This window comes from Littorina saxatilis, linkage group LG13, assembly GCF_037325665.1.
Source record: "Littorina saxatilis isolate snail1 linkage group LG13, US_GU_Lsax_2.0, whole genome shotgun sequence".
Lineage (NCBI taxonomy): Eukaryota > Metazoa > Mollusca > Gastropoda > Littorinimorpha > Littorinidae > Littorina > Littorina saxatilis.
The window spans coordinates 24,121,435-24,137,096 of NC_090257.1; the positions used below are offsets into that span (position 1 = coordinate 24,121,435).

At 39.1% G+C, this 15,662-nt stretch overlaps 2 long non-coding RNA genes across 2 annotated transcripts in view; one reads left to right on the top strand and one right to left on the bottom strand.

Moving 5' to 3' along the window:
* Positions 1-15,662, top strand: part of LOC138945328 (uncharacterized) — a 355,816-nt gene that overhangs the window by 307,335 nt on the left and 32,819 nt on the right. The gene's annotated exons all lie outside the window — the stretch shown is intronic.
* On the bottom strand, positions 10,122-12,031 carry LOC138945325 (uncharacterized). Its single transcript, XR_011448959.1, has 2 exons — positions 11,746-12,031; positions 10,122-11,500 (listed from the first exon to the last, which is right to left on the bottom strand). It is a non-coding gene; the product is annotated as an uncharacterized lncRNA (long non-coding RNA).

Sequence of the window (15,662 nt, forward strand, 5' to 3'; positions counted from 1 at the left end):
ACTGCGGTGACCTTCTAAAAATAGTAACAGAACGCCGGGAATATCCGAAGACGCCCCACTCATAGTGCACCTCACGAAGGAAGGGAGGTAAACGCTGAAAACCTGGAGAAGATGAGAAGATAATGGTGAAATGAACACAAAAACCAAAATCAGTTCAGCGCTGCGCGCTGAGAGCACGTGTTGAAATATCTCATCGATGATATTGTGTCCGGGGTGTAGCTGAATACGGTGTCCAATTTTGAAAAAGATCCACCGAGAACTTTGGCTTTGGTGTGTCGGTATGGGGGCCCGGGTAGCTGAGGTGGAACCAAAATAGCTGAGGTGGAACCAAAATCGGTTCAGCGCTGCGCGCTGAGAGCACGTGTTGAAATATCGACCAGGTTGTGTCCTGTACCGGGTCTACCTGAATATGCCCACCAAATTTGAAGCAGATCCATCGAGAACTTTGGCCGTGCATCGCGAACTCACACACAGACAGACACACACACAGACACACAGACAGACACAAGTCGTATATATATATAGATGTATTCTTAAACGGATTTTTGTTTTGATGTACAATTTTCATTCAATTTTCTTTTCATGTTTGCTTGCTTTTCATTTAAACTGTACAATAGCCGCCATTTATATGTATTTTTTCTAGAAAACTGCAAACACCACTATAAGCATTATGCTTGTTGTTGTTTACTCAATATGCGTTTCTTTGTAAATAATGCACAAACGTTGAATAAAACAGTTTAAACCAAACAGTGAGCTTAATTAAACAACAAAAGAAAAACAGAACACACTAACAAGCAGAAACCACATCTTCATCAACTAGAGCTCTTATCGACAGGAATAGTCTCCTAGTTTATGCTTGTTTTGCTACGCTAAATAAACAAACAACAACAAAACAGAAAAACTGTACCTAACAATATTAAAACAAAAAACAAAACAAAACAAGTCGCGTAAGGCGAAATTACTACATTTAGTCAAGCTGTCAAACTCACAGAATAAAACTGAACGCACTGCATTTTTTCACCAAGACCGCATACTCGTAGTTTCGTCAGTCCACCGCTCGTGGCAAAGGCAGTGAAATCGACAAGCCAGAATAGTGCGGTAATGGTCGCGCTGAGCGGGATAGCACGCTTTTCTGTACCTATCTTCGTTTTAACTTTCTGAGCGTGTTTTTAATCCAAACATATCATATCTATATGTTTTTAGAATGAGAAACCGACAAGGAATAAGATGAAATTGTTTTTAACTCGATTTTGGACATTTTATTTTAATCATAATTTTTATATTTTTAATTTTCAGAGCTTGTTTTAAATCCGAATATAACATATTAATATGTTTTTGGAATCAGAAAATGATGAAGAATAAGGTGAACGTAATTTTGGATCGTTTTGAAAAAAATAATTTTCAGATTGTTAATGACCAAAGTCATTAATTAATTTTTAAGCCTCCAAGTTGAAATGCAATACTAAACTCCGGCCTTCGTCGAAGATTGCTTGGCCATAATTTCAATCAATTTGATTGAAAAATGAGGGTGTGACAGTGCCGCCTCAACTTTTACAAAAAGCCGGATATGACGTCATCAAAGACATTTATCAAAAAAATGAAAAAAACATCTGGGGATATCATACCCAGGAACTCTCATGTAAATTTTCATAAAGATCGGTCCAGTAGTTTACTCTGAATCGCTCTACACACACACACACACACACACACACACACACACACACACACACACACACACACACACACACACACACACACACACACGCGCGCGCACACGCACACATACACCACGACCCTCGTCTCGATTCCCCCGTCTACGTTAAAACATTTAGTCAAAACTTGACTAAATGTAAAAAACAAACAGACAAAACCAACAGAATAAGAACCACAACAAAACACTACGAAACACGTAAATCATCTAACGAGAATAACTCTTAATAACACTTACAAACTTAGCCAACTTAACCAGGAATGGTCTTATCTCATGTGAAGCCTGGCCATAGGCCTATCTTTGGTGGTGTGTTTGATGAATACCACGAGAAGGATAGTACCTTTCTTCTCCTTTTTCTCCTTCTTCTTCTTCTTCTTCTTCTTCTTCTTCTTCTTCTTCTCCTTCTTCTTCTTCTTCTTCTTCTTCTTCTTCTTCTTCTTCTTCTTCTTCTTCTTCTTCTTCTTCTTCTTCTTCTTCTTCTTCTTCTTCTTCTTCTTCTTCTTCTTCTTCTTCTTCTTCTTCTTCTTCTTCTTCTTCTTCTTCTTCTTCTTCTTCTTCTTCTTCTTCTTCTTCTTCTTCTTCTTCTTCTTCTTCTTCTTCTTCTTCTTCTTCTTCTTCTTCTTCTTCTTCTTCTTCTTCTTCTTCTTCTTCTTCTTCTTCTTCTTCTTCTTCTTCTTCTTCTTCTTCTTCTTCTTCTTCTTCTTCTTCTTCTTCTTCTTCTTCTTCTTCTTCTTCTTCTTCTTCTTCTTCTTCTTCTTCTTCTTCTTCTTCTTCTTCTTCTTCTTCTTCTTCTTCTTCTTCTTCTTCTTCTTCTTCTTCTTCTTCTTCTTCTTCTTCTTCTTCTTCTTCTTCTTCTTCTTCTTCTTCTTCTTCTTCTTCTTCTTCTTCTTCTTCTTCTTCTTCTTCTTCTTCTTCTTCTTCTTCTTCTTCTTCTTCTTCTTCTTCTTCTTCTTCTTCTTCTTCTTCTTCTTCTTCTTCTTCTTCTTCTTCTTCTTCTTCTTCTTCTTCTTCTTCTTCTTCTTCTTCTTCTTCTTCTTCTTCTTCTTCTTCTTCTTCTTCTTCTTCTTCTTCTTCTTCTTCTTCTTCTTCTTCTTCTTCTTCTTCTTCTTCTTCTTCTTCTTCTTCTTCTTCTTCTTCTTCTTCTTCTTCTTCTTCTTCTTCTTCTTCTTCTTCTTCTTCTTCTTCTTCTTCTTCTTCTTCTTCTTCTTCTTCTTCTTCTTCTTCTTCTTCTTCTTCTTCTTCTTCTTCTTCTTCTTCTTCTTCTTCTTCTTCTTCTTCTTCTTCTTCTTCTTCTTCTTCTTCTTCTTCTTCTTCTTCTTCTTCTTCTTCTTCTTCTTCTTCTTCTTCTTCTTCTTCTTCTTCTTCTTCTTCTTCTTCTTCTTCTTCTTCTTCTTCTTCTTCTTCTTCTTCTTCTTCTTCTTCTTCTTCTTCTTCTTCTTCTTCTTCTTCTTCTTCTTCTTCTTCTTCTTCTTCTTCTTCTTCTTCTTCTTCTTCTTCTTCTTCTTCTTCTTCTTCTTCTTCTTCTTCTTCTTCTTCTTCTTCTTCTTCTTCTTCTTCTTCTTCTTCTTCTTCTTCTTCTTCTTCTTCTTCTTCTTCTTCTTCTTCTTCTTCTTCTTCTTCTTCTTCTTCTTCTTCTTCTTCTTCTTCTTCTTCTTCTTCTTCTTCTTCTTCTTCTTCTTCTTCTTCTTCTTCTTCTTCTTCTTCTTCTTCTTCTTCTTCTTCTTCTTCTTCTTCTTCTTCTTCTTCTTCTTCTTCTTCTTCTTCTTCTTCTTCTTCTTCTTCTTCTTCTTCTTCTTCTTCTTCTTCTTCTTCTTCTTCTTCTTCTTCTTCTTCTTCTTCTTCTTCTTCTTCTTCTTCTTCTTCTTCTTCTTCTTCTTCTTCTTCTTCTTCTTCTTCTTCTTCTTCTTCTTCTTCTTCTTCTTCTTCTTCTTCTTCTTCTTCTTCTTCTTCTTCTTCTTCTTCTTCTTCTTCTTCTTCTTCTTCTTCTTCTTCTTCTTCTTCTTCTTCTTCTTCTTCTTCTTCTTCTTCTTCTTCTTCTTCTTCTTCTTCTTCTTCTTCTTCTTCTTCTTCTTCTTCTTCTTCTTCTTCTTCTTCTTCTTCTTCTTCTTCTTCTTCTTCTTCTTCTTCTTCTTCTTCTTCTTCTTCTTCTTCTTCTTCTTCTTCTTCTTCTTCTTCTTCTTCTTCTTCTTCTTCTTCTTCTTCTTCTTCTTCTTCTTCTTCTTCTTCTTCTTCTTCTTCTTCTTCTTCTTCTTCTTCTTCTTCTTCTTCTTCTTCTTCTTCTTCTTCTTCTTCTTCTTCTTCTTCTTCTTCTTCTTCTTCTTCTTCTTCTTCTTCTTCTTCTTCTTCTTCTTCTTCTTCTTCTTCTTCTTCTTCTTCTTCTTCTTCTTCTTCTTCTTCTTCTTCTTCTTCTTCTTCTTCTTCTTCTTCTTCTTCTTCTTCTTCTTCTTCTTCTTCTTCTTCTTCTTCTTCTTCTTCTTCTTCTTCTTCTTCTTCTTCTTCTTCTTCTTCTTCTTCTTCTTCTTCTTCTTCTTCTTCTTCTTCTTCGTTCATGACTGAAACTCCCACGTTCAGTCATGTTTTTGTACGGGTGGGTTTTTACGTGTATGACCGTTTTCACCGCGCCATTCAGGCAGCCATACGCCGCTTTTGGGGGAAGCATGCTGGGTATTTTCGTGTTTTTATAACCCACGGAACTCTGACATGGATTACATGATCTTTTCCGTGCGCACTTGGTCTTGTGCTTGCGTGTACACACGAAGGGGGATAAGGCACTAGCAGGTCTGCACATAAGTTGACCTGGGAGATCGGAAAAATCTCCACACGTAACCCACCAGGCGGACGCGGCCGGGATTTGAACTCACGCCCTTCCAATTAGGAGGCCGATGTCTTATTCACTAGGCCACTGCGCCCGTCGGATAGGACCTTTAACCGACGATCCCTCTCAAATAACGTCCGTGTCCGCGGCTGTGTAATCGTTACTCCTGACGTGGTTGTCCTTCCTGAAGCTAAACATTATACCGTTACGATCGTTATGCTATTTACGTTGTTTCGCGATATAGTGATACATCACAGCGGGTTCGTTTCAGGGACAACTTCCAGCGCTCTCAGGCAATACGTGGATTTGCTGAAAACTTGATACAATGTCGATGAAACTAAACACGCTAGTTTTATCTCCCACAATTCCGAGAGGAATGGGTCACGTGAGATAGAACGCGGAATACGTCACTGAACGAATGGTTTTCGTCCTGTGGAGACGTGTTGGTGCACTGTCTATCTTTTGCTTTGCTTTCATTTTTCTCTAACCTTTCTCTGTACAAGTTTTAGTTGTAGGTTAGTTGAAGTGTATTGACTATTTTGATTGTTATCATTGTGTCAACTTGCAAGGTAAGGAAACAGTTTGGAGTTTTCGGTGTTTGTTTGGTTTTGAACCGGGAACGCGTCGTTTCGCGTATGAATTTTATTCGTCGAAGCTAACACATGGAAATGTTACTGGCGTCAGTCGGCTCGTTAATTGTTTTGGTACGTGTCACCTACTATATTTGGGTCAGCGTGTCACCTAAGGTCAGTCGGGATCGTTACTTGTTTTGGCTACGGAAATGTAGCACACGTTTTGCTGACGAAGTCAGTCACGATTTGCTGACAAAGTCAGTCACGATTTGCTGACGCAGCCTCTTTGTTTTGTCAGCAGCTGTCTCGATTACAGCAATTACTATCGCCTGAGGCGAACTATGGGCCACAGAAGGTCCGCTGTGCTAAGGCTGGGCACTAGTCCATTGAAGATTTGAAAATCTTTGGAGTGGATTTTCAATTGTTTTGATACTGTAACGGGTGCGCTTGCTCGTCCGCAGGAATCAATATAACTTTTTCGTGTGGTTTTTGTTCGGTAATATGGCGGACTCGGAAGGTGGTGAATGTGCTGCTGGCGGGAAGAAAACCGGCAAGAAACCGGCGAAGGCACAACCTTCTGAAGTGATACCGTCAGAAAAGGCGGGAGTTGATAAGTCTCTTTCGATAGAGAATAGCTCGTCTGGCCCACGTGATTGTGAAGTTACTCTGAAAATGGACAACATTTTGGAGACAATGACTGCCTTGTCTGGCAGACTATCTGATTTGGAGAAAGTTGGTAAGCTTAATGCGACGCCTGTTGCTTCAACATCGCGTGGAACCGAGTCGCATGGAACCGAAAGCAGTTCGGCGCAAGAGTCGCAAGCGGATGGAGAAGACGGTGCTTCGGTTAGATTTGCTCATGAGCAGTTCGAAAATGAGTTTGATTCGGCTCAGAAGACACGGATGTTGCTTCGGACAATGATTTTGACGCAGGCATAGTAGTGGATACCGTTGGCGAGGGGATTCATCCATCTCTGGCAGATCGTTTTGAGGAAGGACTTCTTCTTCCATCAGATCGGGCACGTGTGCGAGACACTCTTCAGAACTATCCGCGGCCCAAAAATGTCACGTCGCTTCGAACGCCGACTCTAAATCGTGAATTAGATGGCAAGCTGTTAGACAAGTTTGCAAAGAAAAGAGACTCGAACCTGTCCTTTGTTCAGGAACAAGTAGGTTGTGCGCTGAAAATTATCGCTCAGCTTATGTCCGACCTCAAAGAAAAACCAGCAAGTCGGAAGATGAGTGAGCGTGACAGCTTTAGCAAACTGGCCGATGCGGCTCGACTTCTTATGGCTTCACACAAGGACCTGTCACAAGTGCGGCGCGCGCGAAGCACTCAGGCCGACACTTAGCCAAGACTGCAGGGCCTTATGCAATGCGCAGCTACATTTCAAACTGACGTCTAACGAGTTTTTGTTTGGGGAGGATCTAGCAAAAAGGGTCGACGATGCAGTGAAGAACAGGAAATTATCATCCACACTGTCGCTGCTCAGGTTAAAACCTCTTACTTTTGAGACAATCTCCGAATTTCAAAAATATTGTTCAAAAAAAGCAAACCACTTGCTTGACCTGCATGCTTGAAACCATACCATGAAACGCTGTTCATTTTCAACCCGCTTCTCAGACTACTGTACAGCAAATGTGGAGTATTCCGCTGCCGATGTGGTAGTTGTTAGCATTTTAGAGGGTGGCATTTGAGGGGTCACCCTCTATTTGAAGTCCCAAGACGGAGGTCAAAATAGCAACCCAACATATTTGCCATGCCTTCCACGCAAGACAGTGAAAATCAGGGCTCAATTCTCCGGGGTTTTGAGGAAAATCTGTAGGAAATAAAGTTCTTCGTCTTTCTCGATGTTTCCATGCAGTTCACTGCTCTCAGTACAAATTAACATGCACTTTTCGTGTGACTTTTAATTGTTTGCCGTTAGAGGTTGCCCAATTTAAGCCAACCCTTTATGCTAATGTATGCACACATTGACCTACATTTGTTTTGCATTTGGCAGTAGAAATCGCTGCTTTAGGGTTTGTTCCGGTAATATCATTTAAGTTTGTTTCTTTCTTTCTTGGGACTAATTGTTTGAATGCGACTCATTTGTTGTCTTCTTTCTTTCTATCTATCTATCTATCTATCTATCTATCTATCTATCTATCTATCTATCTATCTATCTGCGTGCGTGCGTGCGTGCGTACGTACGTGCGAGCGTGCGTGCGTGTGTGTGCGTGTATGCGTGCGTGTGTGTGTGTGTGTGGGGGGGTCTCTGTGTGTGTCTGTGTCTGTGTGTTTGTTTCCATCTGTTTGTCCGTGCTGCTCCTGCGGGCGTAAGGATACTTGCATCAGTTTGCATGCACGCATAATTACACTTGTATGAAAGATTTTAGCGGATCAGAAGGCAAAACACAAATTCCATCAATGTGCTCTAGCTTTCTGTATTGAAATTTCCATCAAGCCGCTCTGTTTCAGTTGTATATCAGTGTGCCCTTTAGAATCAGTCGCCGACATTGTTCCGGTCCAAGGACTGTGACGAAAAGTCTCCGACAACTCATTGATTCTCGTTTAGCGTACGTGTTTGCTTTTCGATTACGAATACCTCAATATGGAAACAGAAAAGAGGCGAGAGTCTGGCAGGAGTTTAGAAGAAGGGGTGTGGGGAGGAGGTGTTCTTGCGGTTGTGTGTGTGTGTGTGTGTGTGTGTATTCGTGTGTATGTGTGTGGTTGATGTGTGTGTGTGTGTGTGTCTGTCTGTGTCTGTCTGTGTGTGCCTGTGTGTGTGTGTGTCTATGTCTATATCTATGTCTGTGCCTGTGTGTGTGCGTGCGTGCTGGCGTGCTAGTGAGTGCGCTCCTACTAGCTTGCACGAGGTGATTAGATAGGAATTATAGACTGCTTGCTCACGTGTTGTGAAAATGATTTTCACAATCATTTGACGATTAGAGCTCTTACTTCTAATGCTCATTATGTTCTTGGGTCTTCAGGGGCGGATCACATCATTTTCAAGGGAGGGGGGTGGGGTCCAAATTTCCTTTGGGGACAATTCGACGACGCGAAGCGTTTAGTTGAGGGCGCAAAGCGTTCAAACCTCCTAGGGGATTCCAGGGGCATGCCCCCCCGGAAAATGTTGTTAAAAACAAGGACAATCTGGTGCAATCTGAGCCAAGAAACTTCCCCTTATTCACCTTCCAAAAAGTACATTAAAGAAGACAAATTTGGATCACAATGAGGACAATTGATTGATCTCGTGCAACCTGAGCCAACAAATTACCCAACTAGTTTCCAAAACCGCCACTTAGAAGACAAAGGGCGGCTCCTAGGGGGGTCCGGGGGCATGCCCCCCCGGAAAATGTTGATACAAATCAAGGAAAATCGAGCAATCTGGTGCAATCTGAGCCATCCGTTTTTCTTTATTCTCAAATTTTTTTTAAGGCTAGGGGGGGGGGGGGTCCGGAAACCCCGGAAACCCCCCCTGGATACGCCCCTTGTCTTGTATGGACTGGCTTTTGGCTCCATTTACAGATTATGCATACAGTCTACTTCGTTTATAACGTCGCCGGATATAACGTCACCCCGTTATATCGTCACCCAAACACCGGTCCCGGCTCAATTCCTTCTTTCCAAGACTATTTTAACCTCGGATATAACGTCACCGGATATAACGTCACCCAGTTATAACGTCACTCATCCATGTCGGTTATAACGTCATATCAATCCCCATATGCAGCAGTTTGCATGGTGAACGACTGTCAAGGCATGTTCATTTACCCTACACGTGTCACAAGTTTTGTGTGTTAACGGTATTCAAGTTTTTCCGTTTTCCCGTTGTTAGAGACCCAAGGAAAACTAGGTTCAAGGCATAATCATTTTTGCTGCATGCGTTTTGTGAGTTCCTGTTCGAGGTTTTTAATCAAAAGAAAAATGTTTTATTTCATTTCGTTTTGTGAGTTCCTGTTCTATGTTTTTAGTCAGTAATGAAAAATGTTTCATTTCATTTCGCTTTGTGAGTTCCTTACTTAGGTTCCTCAGTGTTCTAGGTTTTTAATTAAAAGAAAAATGTTCCATTTCATTCGTGTTGTGAGTTCCTGTCTTTGTTTTTAACTAAAAAAAATTTTTTTTTAAAGTTTCATATCGAGCATACATGGTTACTCCTGCGCGAGCGCGTGCGAATGGATCTGTCTACTTCTGTCCTTCAATCACGCATATAAAAAAAACCTCGATTATTGAAATGACGGTAGGAGAAGGTCGAGAGGATGAGAACAGACTACGACGTTTGTTTGTTTTTTGGTCCGTAGAATACAGACTACAACTGCCCTCGACGAGGAGGCTGAGCGTCACTTTCAATTGGGCGTTGTCGACAGGCTGAGTTGGTCGCTCAGGCTAAATTGTAAAGGTAAACATTAAGTGCAGTGAACCGACAAATTGAGAAAAGTGATACTGCACTCATAAAGCACTATTTTGACTCAACTTGGAAAGTCATGGACGTTATATCAAGTGACGTTATAATGATAATAATAATACAGTAGTAGTCTAACGAGTACAGTCGACTCCGGATATTACGTCACCCCTCGGGGGATGCTTTTGAGCGACGTTATACGCGGTGACGCTGTATCCGGGTTACGCGCGGGTGATGTTATATCCGGAGTCCAAGAGTTATGTCCCTTTCTAAAGTACTGACTGATTTAATAAAACTGTGCAGAAATGGAAAGTGCAACATTAGTGTTGTTTAAAAATCACAACATATTGTTGTAAGTTTTAAACTAACTTATTACAATAATCTTTAATTCACTTCCTCATATGGTCAAGAGTACAGAATAGTGTCCAGTCTCTGTGACATGAGCATGACAAATATAATTTTATCATAAAACAATCTTTTTTACTTAAATTGCAGCATATAGTTATCTTGATACTTCCTACCGAAAGAAATTTCAAATGGGCTATTTACTGAGTAGTATTTGAAGAAAATGTATTTGGTTTGCATGTAACGGTAACACCGTGACCCTTTCAATCAACATCAACTTAAAACAAATCCAGTTTAATTCCAGGTCTTTATTTAACTTTAACAGCCTGCTACAAGTGTACTTTCAATGATTAAATCATAACAACAGTGTTCTAGTCTGATACAGTATTGAAAACTGCATGTAACTGTTGCATGTACGTAACTTTACACAAAGCAGAACATTTGACTCACAATGTTAAAAAAGTAACATATTTAAGTAAAATAAACAAACAAAAAGTCTTCAAATATGTTAAGCCTTATCTTTATATTTAATTGTAAGAAGAAAAAGTTCATTTTTCCAATTTCTGAATTATGTTATAATGCACCATGCATTTACAACATCAGGCGTTCCTAATTTCAAGGTAAAATGACTGAGTAAATGTACTGTATTAAAGGCTCCTACATTGTCAAGGTATGAAATACTTCAGTTAAAGTATTAATTAAGGTTAAAGTATCCCAACAATTGTTTTACTCGTTTTAATGTATAAAATAGAAAACCTAGCAATACATGCATGTAACATAACACTGTGACCTATCCTTTTTCTTACCCATTTTTCACCAGAAAAAGAAATCCATCCAGAATTAAATGTTCTACAAGTAAATACATAGATATAAACATATTTCACATCCAAAAATGTGAGTCCAAGTGATAAAGGGAAAGAATAAATAACAAGAAAAGACGTATGCAAGTAACTTTACACCAACTAGTGCTATTTGAAGGTGAAATAATTGTTATACAGCCTCTTAATCACTTAAATCGTACTAGTAATTGAAGAAAACATTCTCTTAATATTGAATGACCTATTGAGTGCTTAAGACAGTGAAATAATTGAATTTAAGTGGATTCAGAGCCAGTTTTAGGCAACAAACAAAATATCCCGAATAAGGGAAAGGCAAACATATCCATTCAACTTTTGTTATTACTTCAGCTACACCTTAGTAATCAAAAGAGAAATACTCAAACAAAACAGCAAATGTTAGACAAAACATTGGGCAACAACCAAAAATGTCCTACCAACCAAACTTTGCTACCAACCAGCCTTTCCTATCTTTCAGATTGTAACTAGACAACAGCACAACATGAACTCAAAAACAAACATGAAGCTGCTAACCACAGATGTGGCACTGACAGATGGAATAGAAGAGCCTCTGCATACATGAAAATCAATGACAGTTTTGAAATATTAACAAAACAGCGTTCCACCCACTCGTATTATTTTTTATTGTTTTTTTTTTTATTATGGAGGGAATGCATCTAGGCTGGTTGACCTCATGCTAAACAAATACATGACAACAGTACAGCTTCAGAAATCTTAGTGCATGGGAACAAAGGGCCACACATAGAAGTCTGTTTGCTCTCACGCTGTTTCTTCAGGAAATGTACTTCTGCACCATCACCAATGAGGGCTTGAATCTGCAACACAAAATAACAAGAAATTCCGAGGTGATATTCAAAGCGTACCAGTTCCACATAACTAATCTCATGAAAATCATCAATTTGATTGAATTAAACATAAATTACCATGCATGTTAATATATTCGTGTACATTTAAACAAAAACTAGTATCATTGGTACTGAAACAAACAAAAAAAATAAATCCCCAGTGCCTCAATTCTCACAATTTCTTCCTGAATGTATTGAAGTCCTTGTACTCTTACCCCTGGAAATGCAGGTCACAGTATTGTCAGCTGAGTCCACACCACTCTGTTCTGCAAACTTCACTGGATGTTGTCTCAGTTGATAGTGTCCAGGGAAGGAAGAAAATTTAAAAAAAATTAAATGCTGGACCGATGAAACAAACTTTTTTGTGTCCTGAAATAGCATTCCTAATGCTGTTGATCATGTGTGTGTTATGTTACATTGTGATTCAAACACATACTGTTAAAACTCATCCTAATACATAATTATTCACTCTTAGTCTGAAAACACTCACCTTCTTTGTGAATTTTTATATTTAGTCAAGTTTTGACTAAATATTTTAACGTAGAGGGGGGAATCGAGACGAGGGTCGTGGTGTATGTGTGTGTGTGTGTGTGTGTGTGTGTGTGTGTGTCTGTCTGTGTGTGTGTGTAGAGCGATTCAGACTAAACTACTGGACCGATCTTTATGAAATTTGACATGAGAGTTCCTGGGTATGAAATCCCCGAACGTTTTTTTTCATTTTTTTGATAAATGTCTTTGATGACGTCATATCCGGCTTTTCGTGAAAGTTGAGGCGGCACTGTCACGCCCTCATTTTTCAACCAAATTGGTTCAAATTTTGGTCAAGTAATCTTCGACGAAGCCCGGGGTTCGGTATTGCATTTCAGCTTGGTGGCATAAAATTAATTAATGACTTTGGTCATTAAAAATCGGAAAATTGTAAAAAAAAATAAAAATTTATAAAACGCTCCAAATTTACGTTTATCTTATTCTCCATCATTTGCTGATTCCAAAAACATATAAATATGTTATATTCGGATTAAAAACAAGCTCTGAAAATTAAATATATAAAAATTATTATCAAAATTAAATTGTCCAAATCAATTTAAAAACACTTTCATCTTATTCCTTGTCGGTTCCTGATTCCAAAAACATATAGATATGATATGTTTGGATTAAAAACACGCTCAGAAAGTTAAAACAAAGAGAGGTACAGAAAAGCGTGCTATCCTTCTTAGCGCAACTACTACCCCGCTCTTCTTGTCAATTTCACTGCCTTTGCCATGAGCGGTGGCCTGATGATGCTACGAGTAAAATGGCATTGCGTTCAGTTTCATTCTGTGAGTTCGACAGCTACTTGACTAAATATTGTATTTTCGCCTTACGCGACTTGTTGTTTTTACCGAGTAAAGTTACATTCAAGCAATAGATTAAGTGGGTTTTTGTTTGTTTGTTGACCTGCATTAAACCATATCTTGGTTGTTAAGCACCCTTAAAAAAAAAGCATCCACAGAAAAGAAAGAAAAGATAATAAACTATGTTGACGGCAATTTTTACTCATACATGTAACTTAACACCGAATAATCCCTTAGTCTATGATTATGTTTGTGTTATGTGACATTCAAACACATGTTTAAAAAAAATGCTTGTACTAAATGATCCACTCTTTGAACATTATAGTGTGCAATTAGTGTGCACAAAAATGTGAAATTCTTCAAGATACGTTTGAAAGTAACTTTACACAAAACCTATGGTGTCATGTTACATGCAAACACCTTTAATCTATTTTGAAGCATTAAACAGTTTGAAAAGCAAAATTGTTGACTGTTTCCATCCAGTCACCTTTCAAAGTGGGATGGAACCAGTCAATGAAATCCTGAGTTCATCTTAGCAATGCCATTTGAAAATGTCAGTATGACTGCAGGTACATAACATGCATTTATCGTGTTAAGTTACTTGCATGCACGTTTTTACTGCATGTAACATAATGCACAATTATAATTCAAATGTTACCATGAAGCAAACAATTCATTTGTATTAAAAAGCTCCTATTCAATAGATTTTGCTATACCAAACTTGTGTGATGAAAAATACATGAGTGTAACTTAACACCACTCTTTATGGAGTAAAGTTACATACAAACACATATATCACTAAAACATCCCTTGTGCAGGCGAAAACACAAACTGAAGTTAAAGATCGCCATTCAAAACGCATCATCTTGAAAAATCAGACAGGTACTTGCAGATTCAGTTTCCATCAACAAGGTGATAGTTAGCATGTAACTTTACACGGGCATGTTGTCACTGTGATTGCGTTAGGTTACGTACGAACAGAACATTCAAACTTGGGTTTAAGATCGTACCAGGGCCATCCACATTCATCGAGAATGCAAATGTTCAGATTATTGCATATTTGTTTTCCTTTAAAATTTCCCCGATCTAAAATGAATGCAGCACTTGCTTGTACGTAACGTTAACGATATGTACTTTCGTGTTAAGTTACAATCACGCGTCAAGATGGTAAAAAAATGGTAAGTCGTAACAATTTTTTTTAATCCTTCGAGATCTCACAACACTACGTCCAAAATTGGTCTTCTCGCTAAAAAAACCATGTAAAAATCATTCTCCTAAAGCAAACATATTCACGCATGTAACATTAAAAACAGTAACACCAAAAGTAAGCATGGTCACTCACAAACATGTGCTCATAACAAATCAACAAACATTTTCCACAATTCCAAATGCGACTAAGATAACCCCTGCTAACACTGTTTTCACGTTCATGCCGTTGTTCATAAAAATGATAATGTATTTTGGTCACTTTACTTGCATTTCATGTCTTTCACTGACAAAACTGCATAAACGTAACCATAAACAGCAAAACTTACCTCATGCTTTTTCGCCACAATGATCCATCAATGCTTCGACCAAAACAGCATGTGGCCAGCTCTTTTGTAAACAATATTCAAAATGGCCGCCGCTTACGCAAAATCTCGTTCACGTCCTAGTGAGGGATCGTTTTTTGTTGCATGCGCGTAACATAACATTTACGCGGTTTTCAATTATTTTTCCCTTGGACTGCTATGTAGAGTGGAATCAAGAAACAACCGAAATGAAGGCAGCGACAGAAGCTTTAAAATCATGCTGTTTCCCACCTACGCGAGACTTCCAACTCGTTGTTAAAATGAAGACGAACTCGGTACGAAAAACTAACGCGACGGTTACGCGCAAGCAGCCGTCCTTTGAACGCAATTATACACATCGCCGGTCATTCGTTCGTCCTGACAGTAAACCTGCATTGAACTGTTTTGTCTTTCATAACATGATATGATTGATTCAGTTTCAAATTGTCTCTGGTAAAGCGAACATGCAGCTTCAAAGTGTAGTGTGTGAATTGTGTCACGTTTCGCGTTTCGCCGACAACCGACTTTTTCGAACTAATCCACAGATATATAACTCAACAGACACAGATTTGAACACAAGAAGACATGCATATTGAAATCAACTTATTTTGAACAGATTAGAACAGGTTTGATTGAGGTGCATGTAGAATGGTTGCCTTTACAAGGCTAGTTTTGTGACCAACTCGTGATACAGGCACTCGACGCTCTGTTGTACTCTTGACCATATATAGAATTGTGGACTATTCTCTTCTTTGCGTATTTCCAAAACCTGGCTAGACCATGAATACAAAATTGTATACACAAAATTTTCCCCGAAATTCGGCAATCGTATCAACGTACAGTATTGTAGGCTACATGCTGATTCTGAGACAGATTGCTAGTGTTGGAGTGTCAAGCTCCGTCTGGTTCCTGATTCCAAAAACATATAGATATGATATGTTTGGATTAAAAACACGCTCAGAAAGTTAAAACGAAGAGAGGTACAGAAAAGCGTGCTATCCTTCTCAGCGCAACGAATACCCCGCTCTTCTTGTCAATTCCACGGGCACTGCCTTTGCCACGGGCGGTGGAGTGACGATGCTACGAGTATACGGTCTTGCTGCGTTGCGTTGCATTCAGTTTCATTCTGTGAGTTCGACAGCTACTTGACTAAATGTTGTATTTTCGCCTTACGCGACTTGTTTTCCTTCTCATCTCCCCTTCAGGGGCGGGGATGTAGCTCAGTCGGTAGCGCGCTGGATTTGTATC